This window comes from Delphinapterus leucas, chromosome 8 (genome assembly GCF_059928025.1).
Source record: "Delphinapterus leucas isolate spDelLeu-1000000601 "Yukka" chromosome 8, BTC_Dleu_Yukka2, whole genome shotgun sequence".
Lineage (NCBI taxonomy): Eukaryota > Metazoa > Chordata > Mammalia > Artiodactyla > Monodontidae > Delphinapterus > Delphinapterus leucas.
The window spans coordinates 12,052,167-12,066,143 of NC_143136.1; the positions used below are offsets into that span (position 1 = coordinate 12,052,167).

General features: G+C 39.8%; 1 protein-coding gene across 11 annotated transcripts in view; it reads right to left on the reverse strand.

Annotated features, from left to right (window-relative positions):
* Window positions 1–13,977, reverse strand: part of RHBDD1 (rhomboid domain containing 1) — a 113,733-nt gene that overhangs the window by 94,850 nt on the left and 4,906 nt on the right. The gene's annotated exons all lie outside the window — the stretch shown is intronic.

The window sequence follows — 13,977 nt, forward strand, 5'->3', positions numbered from 1 at the left end:
GCTGAGGGCAGAACTATCTATTTTGATCACCACTGAATACCCAGATCCTAGCATAGTGACTCGTATACAGTCAGTGCTTAATAAGTGTTCGTCCATTGACTCAAGATGAGCATGCTGAATATATCTACATTATAAAATAAACAAGACTGACTGAAAAGGTCTATGATACATTCATCCCTAAGTATTTTTCCTACAATTGCAGCAACCTTCCCCAAAGCACTGTACATATTATTCCACTTATCATTTACTTCCAGAAGAGTGTTGTAACATTTATCTCAACTGTACAGGAATAAACCTCTGATCCATTTAAAACGTATTAATAGGTTGCTTTGCCAGAACTATTTGATTAAAAAAACATGGCATTTTAACCCTGACTGTTTTGACTTCTACTTCCACAAGGGCTCTGTTGATAAGAGCGTCCACAGGGTTGTCACTCTGGTGTCAGTAGGTTCCATGAACACTACAAGGTTCACGACAATTTACAAGTTTCAGTGCTACCTGCAGTGCGAGCCACAAGGATTAGAACTACCTAGAAGATCTGGCTGTCGGTTAAAATCTTCACCAAAGACTGCTCTTCTGAAAACGTGGAGAGAGCAAATAAAACAGAGGGAGGAGCAGGGTGAGGAGAAGAAGAAAGAAACCAAACTTATTTAAATTCGTGCTGTAGTGGTTTGTTAAACAGTTACCTTGTCCTGGAAGTGCTCTGTTTATGAGGAAAAACAAAAAAACAAAAAAAACATGGTGTTTTAATTATGTAGTAATACACACCAGATAGTGCTATATCAAGGTTGTGACAGAGAGAAATGGAAGACCTCTTGAAATATGGATAGGAAAATTAGCCATATTTACTTTTAATGAGAAATTAAAAATTAAACAGGTTGTAATAAGAAAAACTAAGTGGCTAGAACAAACAAAAGAAACTGAATTCATAACTTGGGAAACCAACGTGTCTCACGGGGTAAAGAAAGGAATTTTACCAAAAGGGAAAAGAAACTTACTGTGATGATTTTCAGCTCTACTTACAAAGCAGGAAATGTTTCATCGTTATCATTTACCAGGGTGACATTATATATCAATTTTCAGTTTAAATGTTCAAGAAGAACTCAGGCCATTAAACTGCAAGAATATGTACCAGTTATAAATTATATTCCCAGTCTGGCATCTGACAGTAACCAAATTAATTTCACATGAAAGAAAGAAACTACAGTCTTAATAGAAGTAATTGAATGCTTTTCTGAAAACAGCCTTCCCGGTCATTAAAAGTGCAACAAATCTTAAAATTATTCATTGAGATCTTTTAAAATTGTGTGAGATTTTTAGTTAAGAATCAAGAAAAGGTTTATCAATACTTATATGAGGTAGATTAATGATATGTCATTATTACTATTGTCATGCCTTTGGAAAATTTCATTTAGGTTCCATATATTTTAAGCATATTCTCTAAAAAAAAAGAATCATAGAGGAGAATGTAGGTGTGTTCAAGTCACTTGGCAAGTATTTATCAGAGGCCTGCTATCACTCAGGCTGAATATTTTGCTAATGCCTAACTTTCCAGATGCTTAAGCATTGATTTTTTAAAATTGAGATATAATTCACACACCATAAAACTCACTGTCTTAAACTACACAATTCGGTGGTTTTTGTATATTCACAAGGCTGCACAGTCAGCACCGCCATCTAATTCCAGAACGTCTTCATTACCCCCAAATGAAACTCTCCCCACTTATCTCCCCATCCCGCCCAATGCCTGGCAACCACCAGTCTACCTTTCATCTCAACGAATTTGCCTATTCTGAACATTTCATCTAAATGGAATCATACAATATGTGGCCTTTTGTGTCTGGCTTCTTTCACTGAATACTGTTTTCAAGGTTCACCCACATCATAGGAAATATCCATACTTAGTTCCTTTTTATGGTCCAATAATATTTTATTATATAGATATACCACACTGTGTTTTTATCCATTTATCACTTGATAGACACTTGGGTTGTTCCCACTTTTTTGGCTATAATGAATAACGCTGCTATGAACATTCATGTACAATTTCTTTGTAGAAACATGTTTTCAGTTCTCTTGGACATATACCTAGGAATAGAATTGCTGGGTCATACGGTAACTCTATGCTTAACTTTGTAAGGAACTACTAAACTGTTTTCCAAATTTTTGTCCATTTTTCATTCCCTCCAGCAGTGTATGAGGGTTTCAATTTCTCCATACTCATATATACTCAACAATACTTGCTTTTATCCATCTTTTTTATTATAAACATCTTAATGGATGTGAAGTGGTACTGATTTGCACTTCCCTAGTGACTAATGATGTTGAGCAAATGCTTAAATTTTCATTGCTTAAAATATAAATATGCGTGTTCATAGGTACACGTAACCATACAGAAAAACATGTCCCTTCTCCCAACCTCCCCCCACGCCATCCCCCTCCAAGAAATAGTTTAACAAGCTCTTCAGAAGAAAGCTTCAGAAAGAAAGATGAAACCATGAAGAAATCACCCTGGTTAAACTGCCAGGATTTTAGCACTACCATCCCCCTGGACTGTGATGGGTTAAAAGTGAATGTGAATGCACTTCAGTAGCAGGGGCAGGGCTTAGGCCAACACATTTGACTCTAAACCCTGTAAAATCTTTTTGAAAGACGCAGAGGGTTAGTATGACTTATCGCTTCAAACAAAGCAAAAAAGCTATGGAAAAAGCAGACTGGATATGCTAAACATGAAAACTTCCTCTGCTTTTTAAATTACAAGAGCTGAACAACAAATTAGAGCGTCATAAATACCACATTGACTTGGGCAAAATATTCACAAAACAACTAGATGCATTTTTTTCTCTCTCTTACTGTTTTAGTACAGTCTACCTTCTTTAGGAATGAAATGAACTGGATCATTTCTTCTCACTCCCGTAACTCTCTCAGGAATCTTTTCATTCATGGCTTTTTTAATCCAAACATAAGAGACTGTTTTCACCACCTGTTACTATAGGGCCAACAGATGAGAACGTTTTAGTCTAGCACAATAATAAAATCCTTTGTTCTTCCATTAACATATCTTAGCATAATTTTATTTTTCCTAAAAGGCATTAGCTTCCTTAGGCCTCAAGAAAACCCAATTACAAAATGCAGATTTTCAAGATATTTTTGAAAATAAGAAAATGGTACAGTATAATATGTATTTGCATTTAGTGGAAAACAAGAATTTATTAACTGAATGCTTGTGAAGTAATCTGTTCCTCTTTTCAAGTATATGAATGCATTTCAAAGAGCTTACATAGCTTCAATGTGATCACAGTCGTTAAATGCAATACACAGTTATATCAATAACGTGAATTATACTTTTAAAACTTAGTATTTAAATATTAAATGTAATAGCAGATGGTCTGGCTTCACACCACTGCACCCTGTTCAATTCACCGGAATGCATCATCTACCTGAGTTGATCAGTAAATGGGGAGCTCTGGGGGTGCAGTATGAAATCTGTGTCAGAGCACCATCATCATTTAGTGACAAGTTGCACATAAATGACAAATTTTTTCTGGCCATTGAAATCTGTTACATGGCTTCATGAGTTACATTAATGATAAAAATCCAAGAGAATCAGCGTAGGATTCTGTTTTCTTATTTCACATTAAAGGCAGAGAGATACAAAGAAATGAGGTCAATCGAATGAAAACTGACTTCATGAATAAAAAATGAAAACTGGAATCAAATTATATTAAGAAGCTAATGGGAATCTAGTCCTCATGAATATTGTGACACTCAGTAATTACATTCCAGTATCTATTCACGGAAATATCTACAACTTGGACTCTGTTCCAGAAGAAATTGGGAATTGAGAGCACTTCCCCCTTTTGAAGGCTGCTGAGATCTCCATTTATACGATGGTTCTCCAACCTCACAGACGTCATCATCATAACCATATAAGAAATTGTCTTACCCAGCTGGAGACAACCACTAAATTCTCTCTCAAAGACCAATGGGCTAAATCTTTCTGATTTTAAGCCACCAGATCTAGCTTAAACACACAAGACCTAGCTTTTAACACACAGGAGCTCCTCCTTCCCTTTTTCCCCTCATATACCATCTCTCAAAGTGAAAACAAATACAAAATTTCCCATACCTTAGTGGAACAATGTCCGACTGTCTTTTACAAGGCTTGTCTTAAGTATCAATGCCATCCACGTGGAAGGCAAAAGACCTGACCTCTAGGGAGTTAGGATTTAAGACCACCAAAACAACCTAAGAAGTTAAAGAATGTTCCAGACAAGTAAGCAGCCATCAATAAGGTCACATGTAATGTGGTGACAGACCTAACCAAAGGTCAGACCCTTATCACCTGACACATTTCCCCCAATCTTACTTATATAACACCTGACTTGGTTTGCTTAAAATCCAATCTCATCATGTTATCCCCACCCTCAATCCACCGTGCTTTCTTACCTAGATCAGCCTTCTGTACTTCATCATTGTTAAGACTGAATAGCATCAGAGTTAACAGAACGGACTTCGAAGCCTAATGGCTTGGGTTCAAATCCTGGCTCAACTGCGTGGAATTGTATGACCTTGGGCAATTTCTTAATCAATGTAAGCTTACCTAAGTTTCCCCACTTATAAAATAGATACTAACAATACTAAGACCTGCCTCATAGAGTTGTTGATGAGTTAGTATAGGTAAAACACGTAGAAAAATGCCTGAAACATAGTAAGGACTTCACAGGTATTAACTGATATAAAATCATCATCTGACCAACTTCAAGCATTTCAGCCCATACTTTACTCTTGTAATATTTATATACCTTTCCCAATAATAACGAATATTTATACAATTATTTACAGTTTACAAAGTAGTTAAGTATACTTGCTTCATTTCACTTAATTCTCACAATCTGGTGAAGACAAAGTTAGTTCCATGTTACCTACTAGCTGATCTACCCAGCACTTACCAAAAAAATCACTTTACTGTCCTTTTAGCCATTCTGAAGCCTGCTCTGTAGAGCTGTCCAGGTAAGAAGGAGCTCAGTGAAGACTTGAGACTTTCTGGGGATGTTAAATTTCTCTGTCCAAGGTGCTAAATAAGTGTGGCTATCTCCACAGATGGGCAGTCCCATGGGGCTCTCTCACCACCAGAGGTCACCAAAGTGAATTTCACATGCATCCCATAGCTTTTATTTTAAGCCTGACCATTCCAAACATAAGTGCCCAATTTAATGGAAATCCTTTCAGCAATTTTGGTATGAAACCACCAAAGACAGATAGAAATTCCATTTCTTTCTGATATAAAGAACCCAAGGTGACAATATGCTCTTAAACTGGACTATCAGGACTCAAATGCAGCTCTTCCCACCACACGGTGCTGCTTCTCTAGCAAGCCCTTCAGCCTTCTGCCTCTCACAAATGCAAGCCTTGTTGCTACTGTCTATACCTTTTTTTTTTTTTGCGGTATGTGGGCCTCTCACTGTTGTGGCCTCTCCCGTTGCAGAGCACAGGCTCTGGACGCGCAGGCCCAGCGGCCATGGCCCACGGGCTCAGCCGCTCCGCGGCATGTGGGATCTTCCTGGACCGGGGCGCGAACCCGTGTCCCCTGCATCGGCAGGCGGTCTCTCAACCACTGCGCCACCAGGGAAGCCCCTATCTATACCTTTGAGAGGCCTCCATGGCCCTGCCTGTCCATCACTCAAGAAGCAAACGTCCACACTTCCACAGCACATAACAAATTCCTTGATTGTCTATAAGGGGTTAAATAAAAATCTTTTGAAATTCTAGGCTGTGATCTAGAGGCAGACCAGGAAATACTTCAAACTTCTGCTTCACAGCCAATCCTTTTTAACTCAGTAGAAACCCTTAAACAAGATATCAGCTAGTTTTCTTTCACATAACTGCTTCTTGGTGGGTAAACCCAAGTTTAAGAGAATTTTTTTAAGTACTAAGAAAAGACTAAAACAAAGTTTCATTTTTAGTTCAACTTCTACTTATATGGTGTAAAATTTAATTAGAACTATTTTAAGTAATAACATGAGAAAAAAAGTGATTAAAAGGGTGATGATTTCAACACGTCATGTAGAAAGGCTTCCTTCTATGAAAAATAAGATCTTACCAAAGAGATAAGGTAGAGCCACACATTTTAAGTTAGGTATTGCTTTGGGCAATAATGAGAGCCACTAAAATGCATGCGTTATCAAGTGAGCTATCTCTATGGGAGACAGGCTTAATCTCACTGGGAACTCTAGGAGCTAGCCTAGATATGCCTCAGTATTAACTGCCAAAGGGCTAGGGGTCTGCCTTAACTCCCTGTCACCTGTGACTTGCTACAGCAGGAAAAGTGGGCATCAGGGGGTCAGAGAAAACACTCAGGTGAAGAACCGCAGGGGCTGGAGGCTGGGAGTCCACCAAGGCACACTAAGGGTGTGGGGATGCGGGCAGGGTCCTGACAGCACCGCCAGCATCACTCCCTGACCCGAGACACACCCCCTCCTCGTCCTCCCAACCCATTTAGTTTCTCCCCAACCTTCAAAGCCCAGCTCTAGGCTTGCATCCTTAATGTCGGGCTCCCTGACCACGTCACTGCTCACCGACCTCCACAATGCCTTCCACATGTACTGTCCACCAGTGCCAACAGTCTGTCACCAGAGGCCTTTTATCATCTCTACCAAACTGTGTTTCCCGGGTACCTTGGGGTTTGAGGGCACATACTCTGGAGTCTAAACTGGTCCCAATGACTGGCTTTAGCGTTAAGAGCTGTGTTAACTTGTGCAAGTCACTTAACCTAAGCCTCAGTTTCCTGCTATGAAAATGGAATAGTAATAATAGCTAAATCTGATCCTAGAATTCTTGTAAGGATTAAATGACTGAAAACACCAAGTGAAGGGCTTCCCTGGTGGCGCAGTCGTTAGGAATCAACCTGCCAATGTAGGGGACACAGGTTCGAGCCCTGGTCCGGGAAGATCCCACATGCCGTGGAGCAACTAGGCCTGTGCGCCACAACTACTGAGCCTGCGCTCTAGAGCCTGCGAGCCACAGCTACTGAAGCCCGCGTGCCTAGAGCCCGTGCTCCGCAACAAGAGAAGCCACGGCAACGAGAAGTCCGTGCACCACAACAAAGAGTAGTCCCTACTCGCTGCAACTAGAGAAAGCCCACACGCAGCAACGAAGACCCAACACAGCCAAAAAATAAATAAATAAATTTAAAACAAACAAACAGAAAACACCAAGTGCTCAGAATAATGCCAAGCACACAGTAAACGTATTAAATCTCAGCTATTGTTTTAATGAAACAGAAATACCCACTTGCTACTGATTTCAAGCTTTCCTCAATACTGGTGAAATAAAAAAGTCAAATCATTGGCTAAAGCTACACACTTATATAGTACTAGTTCATCTTTGGTAGTACTGTTCTCAAACTTTACACGTGTGCCATTACCTGACAAAGTGAATTCATATATTGGGACCCACAAAATGAAGGCCGTCCCAGTGGTCCAGCCCATGTCACAAGTCTAACCCTAAGTCGGCCTGCCTTTATGGGAACTGCCTCACTGTGCAGGAAACCTAACGCCAATCACCATCCTCCAGCTCAGCTCACCCTGGAAAGGAGGCCCTGCTGGCCTCAAAAGGAAACCCCCCCACCCCCTAGCCAACCGCACCGTTTTTTTCGTTTACTTTTCTAACAGTCTATAAAACTCACTCTGGCCCAAAATCCCCTGGGAAGAATGCTCCACTGCTTGTGAAGCGCTCTACTCCCCCAATCTATGGACTGTTTTCCTTTGAATAAAGGATATCAAACTCATTACTAAATCGTTTTAGTTTTGTCATCTGGCATATCCCATTCAACCCTCTGAACTCTATGAGGCGGGTATTATTTCCTCATTTTACAGATGAGTGGGGATTTTAACCAAGATAATCTGGCTCCAGAGTCCTTGTTCTTAAAATGAAGTTGTGAGTCAGGTCTGTCTGCAGAAAAGCTGCGAGTTTTCAACTCTCAAGACAGCCTACGCTCATACTCCAGCTGTTTGTCAAAACTACTGTTAAAGTGTTCCAACGAGTTACTGCCATCAGTGGTTCAGTTCCAGCTAAGCTGATTGTAGGGTAGCAGAATGTGCAACACCAAATATGCCACTTGGCATAAGGACTATCTTGAGCTGAATGCAATTAAGAAAAAGCAGATACAACTAAAGCTCTCTGCTTCCCCCCATCTGCTTAAAAGCAGGACATGAATTTGTGAAGGTGTTCCCCCCTCCCCCTACCAGGTATGACAAAAGTTAATCACCAGAGAAAAACTTACAACTGGCTCCAAAAAAATCTACACAACAAACTTTACTAACTAGCCCTAATCTTCCATTAGTTCCCCCACCTATTTGCCTTCCTACCATTTGCCCCCCTAGAAACTCAAAGTCCTTTTCCTTTGCCTTGTCACTTCTCTAAAAATGTATTGTTCGGGCTTCCCTGGTGGTGCAGTGGTTAAGAATCTGCCTGCCAATGCAGGGGACACGGGCTCGAGCCCTGGTCCAGGAATATCCCACATGCCATGGAGCAGCTAAGCCCATGCACCACAGCTACTGAGCCTGCGCTCTAGAGCACGTGCTCTAGAGCTCACAAGCCACAACTACTGAGCCTGTGTGCCACAAATGCTGAAGCCTGTGCGCCTAGAGCCTGTGCTCCGAAACGAGAAGCCACCGCAATGAGAAGCCCGCGCACTGCAATGAAGAGCAGCCCCCGCTCACCACAACTAGAGAAAGCCTGCGTGCAGCAATGAAAACCCAACACAGCCAAAAAAAAAAAAAAAAAAAAAAAAGTATTGTTCTTTTGTTAAGATGCTATATAAGCCCAAGTTCTAACCATCTCTTTGAGTTACTCATCACTGGGCACTGCCACTGTGTGCACGGTCTTGGGCTGTGATTCTCAAAATGAGCTTGTATCTCCAGATTTGGGTGTGATAGTTTGCCCTGTGACCTCAATTCTCTGATGGATCTAAGAAAAGCCACTGATTTTCAGTTTGTTCAGGGTTCTTCTTGTTGTGAGGACAGGGGTGACGACCTCCAAGCTCTTTACATGTCAGAGGTGAAACAGGAAGTCACTCCTATGGTCTTTTAATAAGAGATATGACACTTCAACCACCAGAAGAATTAGGAAAGACATTATTTGAGCATAAAGAATTGTCTTTCCTAAGAAAGTGCAGTTGGTGACTTCCATTAAACACACCAAAATGTATATGCATTTTGAAATATTTCAAATGTAGAAAATCTCAGAACATAAAACATTTACTCTACCAAATGTAATTGTTTCTTGATACAACTTAACTTGTAGATCTATATTTAAGAGAGTAGTACAAAGCAATGTTCAAATACCCAGCTTCTTTTGGTAACTGTTATCATGGTCATAGCTTTAAAAACAACAACAAAAATCTGTTTTTAAAATCAAATTAAAAACGAAAAAAGTAACAATAATCCAGACGTCACTTTTCTCATTTGGGGATATACTCTATACAAATAGAGAAGCTGAGGAACAGAAGCCCCTGTGCCTTCTCTGACTTTTTCCCCCCAGGACCAGGCAAGAACTCCGGAAAGAAAGGGATGTGGCGGGGGGATGTGAAGTGTGCCCTGCTTGGCATGCTTTCACCCCCAGGCCCCATCCTGCAAAGTAAGGTTTAACCAGAGAAGGAAGCCACAGAGAGGCAAAAACATCTTTTCTACCTTTTAAGAATTACTGGTATAATGGCACACTTTCCCAACTTTTAGCCCTGTGTTTTGCCAAATCTCCAAATGTTGCATGGTCAGATCACGTCACTTTGCCTTTGAAGAATGACTTTTGCAGAAATGCACCTTCATATTAGGCCTTGACATAGGTCTCACTCACCCAAGGGACTGCCACAGAGTAATCATTTTCACATTGCTGTAAAACACTCTTCCAACTTTACTGTTCCTTGTGCAAAATCCCATCAGCACTAGAAAAACTTAATTTCACCTAATAAACACGTATGCTTTCTTCTGTTGAGAGCTACTCAGCCATTTGGTTGCTAATTTTTCCCCCTTTACTACCAACTTCTGTCTTAAGTCATTTCTAGAACCGACACTACCTAGAAATGGGCAAATAATGTACAAATATGTGCCAATATAAAAAATGTTAAGTTAATTCAATTCAGAGAATACCTCAGAGAAGCTTCCTCACCTGCACCAGACTTTGAAAGAAAGTAATTAAGAGGAGGAAACGTATTTTAAAGAGAGGAAATAGCATGCATGTGCTGCTAGCACAGAGACAGGAAATATGTGAAATATGCTTAGGGAAGTTTAAGTTCATTAGGCCGGTCAGTTCTGCTACAGTGCTTGTTTTGAAACAAGCAAATTTGTTCAAATGCAATCAATATATATCAAGGAACAATTGGAGCACGACGCAAATTTTGCATCTGATTTTGCACAATTTCATCAGCAACAAGCCCCAGGTGAAGGCAGGAAACTGCACCCAGCTAAAGTAAGCTGCATAGAAATTCACCAAATGTACACATTTGCACACCTCAAACACCTACCAGCTACCTCAGTTCGCTGAGTATTTTATGAGTTCCACCCATCCACATCTGCAATTATGACTTGACATCCAATCCAGATAACCCTTCTTCCACCACTTGACAATAATTCACAAGCTGCAATCCTTCTGACAATTGCTTCTGAAAGCAAAGTTCAGGACTTTCTGAAGGCAAAGTGCCATATTTCTTATGTACTTCTGCATTTCTTAATCATTTAACAGGTGTAAAACCGTGCTGCCATTTTATTAGGTTCCTATCTTTTCTTTTGTAATGTGCCACTGACAACCTTTTTGAGTGTTTTGCTCCTAACACCCTTTGCACCATAGTTCTATGGTTTTTATTGTGTGATTTCGCATAGTATGGTGGTTTTAGGAATGCCTATGTCACTTCTGGCAGAGCTGACTCTTCCTCTAGTCTAAAGCATGTGGGAGGGAGGACAGCCGGCACCCAGGGACTGCTGCTCATTAGCCATTGTTATCCCACATCCACTTTGTGCTTTATTCCTACCATCCCATTCTTTAACCAAAATCACCCAAGTTAGAGGCTCTCATCACTCAAATATTTAAACACCACATTCTCTGAACTTTCTTGGGTAAATTAGAATAAAAGGGAAAAATTCTCTTTCAACCTAGCAAATATGCCCACTATTTTTCCCTTTATGTCTTCTCTACCAAAAGTTGTTTTACCTTCCTTCACATGGAATTTAAAACCAAGGTTCATTTAATTTTGGCATTTGTTTACTTGACTTTATGTCCTAAATGTGCCAAGGTTTCGTGTCTGATTATAGTTATTCAAGGACACAGACAACATCTGTGTTTGGTCAGATGCTTTTAGTAAGAGATATCAGTACAATATTCAGTTCGAGTGTAACAATTTCAGCAAAGAAGTAAGGGAAGAGTGAAGTAAGAACCCAAGATCAGATGCTCTGACAACACATGAAGCTCAAAAAACCAACTGCATTTACATGCATTGTGCATGTTTCACTTCTAGACAGCATACAAGGTCAAACCGCTGTCAGTTACAATAAGCATCCAAACTTCTGGTCAATTACCTGGTTAATAACAAAAGACAAGGCTATGACATCATTACAGTTATAATTAATTTACACAGATCAGCCTCCTGTTAATCAAATACATCTTTAAAAGCATTTAATTATTTTTCACCTAGAAAGCAACACTTAGCTTTGTTAAATGAAAAGCAACCTGGCTGAATTCAACATGAGAGGCTGTCAGACTGCTTTAAGACATAAAGGACAAAAGGCTTCACAGGGCACACTGTGCAATACAGGAGCTATTGCCATACTCACAGCAAACAGAAGCACAAGATGACGGATAACACAACACATTTGAACAGTTTCCAAACATAAAGAAGTTGTCAGGGAACTTGGGGTAAACAGACAGATTCTGGAAAAAGAAACGTCACAGTGCTTTTTGTCAAAATGATACACAGGGCTAGCAATTATTAACGTTTGCAGTAGAGGTCAGTAATTAAGGTCATGGACTTTGGTAAGAGCTCCACAATACGCCAGCCATGGGACCATAGGAAAGTTATTTAACTACTGGTTCCTCACCTGTACAAGGAGATAATACAGCCATATTCGGTGTTGTGAGGATTAAATGAGATTATATATATAAAATCATAAATTGGGAAATGATACTGTTTTTAATCCATATCAACACATAAAATAAGGCTTAAGATTAAAAATTTTAAATAGCTTTAAAGTGTCTTTATAACTTAGTAACCAATTAGCATTTTTCTGGGCTATGATCCTACATTTTTAAACTGCATCATGTGATTCAATTACACACACATTTTAAAAAAAACAGTATGACGGGGTGTGTGGAAGGCACATGAAAATAGAAACGATTTTTTTTAACTAAGATAAATTTTGTAATAAAATCTCAAATCAGAGTTTTTGTCAACATTATCTTTAAATTACCATTACATTTGAGAATTTAATGAGCCTCCATTTTAGGATTTAAAAAAACTCTATATGTCAGATGGCAAAATTTTTTATTTTTCCCTCCTTTTTAAAGGGTTATAGTCTTAACAGAAATGATTAGATTATCTTTATACGTGAAAAATGGAATACTGGATTTTGTATATAATCTTGACTTTTGCTCCACAGTGAGGTGAATTAGTGCCAACTCCAATTCTGATCCATCACCGCTTATGATTTCCAATATCAATCATAAGCTGGTTCCTTCTCTCACGGGCTACAAGTTTTAGTTTAACGAGGGCTCATTAAAGTTCTCCAACTGACAGCCCTGCAGACGTAGGTCCTTAAACCAGGAGACGTACAGGGAGCAGCAATGCCAGCATCCCACCATCACTCCCTTCAAGAAGATTTAAGTAATTCTATTCTGAGGTTCGCTCCACACCAGATTTCTTTGTTTGTCTACCTAAAGTCAATGAAAAAGTGATAGCCATAACCCCATTTAAACTAACTCATGTAAGAAACGTTAATGAACTGTTTACGTAACTGAAATCCTCCCAACACAAGAACTGGCCAAGAGGGGAGAAGCATGCCAGGCGTCGGAGCTGTGCACGTTCCACAAGCACACAGGATGTCCACTAATTACCAGGTGGTGGGGACGGCTTGGGCTTTGTTTCCTTTCTTTTTCTCTGCCCAGCATTAACACCTCATTCTTTCAGTAACAGGTAAGAGACGCCTCTCACCCCCATTGGATGTGGTCCCGGCGGGGGGACCAGAAATCCAGGATGCCTTTCCTACACTGATTCAAGGGTAACAGTGACCAAGACTGGAATAATAACTCTCTTCCTGGAATCTAACACTTTTGCAGAGACACTAAGACCAACAAATTCTGGATTTGATACTCAGAACATTAACTTAAAGAATTTTCCAGATCTATCAAAGGCTACCCAAGCCTCAAGAGCTCATCTGGCTGCAGTCCTGTGGTTTGGTTTTTCTGTAGATTTTCTGAGCTCATCCATATACTTCCAATAAACCTCTTGTTCTTGAATAAGTTATCTGGATAACTTAGTTAACTTAATTTCTGCTGTTTGTAGTCAAATAACCCTACACAGATACTAAGTAATTTGCCAAGGGCTGGCAGCAGATCCTAGTTTATTTCAAGCATCACCAACTCTCATTTTTCAGAGTACATACAACACTCTAGCTAACAGGAGAACCAAAACATGGAGGGTATACAAACAGCATCTCAAAGGTCTGCCACAGGCTGAACATCTAGAAAGCAAAAAGGTCCCTTATTAATACAAAATTAACATTCCTTGGAAAGAGAAAGAGGAAGCCCTGAATACTTCCATGTGAAGGAACTTCTACTACATGGGCAGCACACACTATTTATTCCTACATCTGTTCAAGCTCAGCATCACAACTGACTCATTAAAATACACATCCTTGAAAATTTCTGGTATCTGTAATATAAAAAACACAGCAAAATTTCTTTAACAGTGTTGCCCAAGGGACTTTCAAG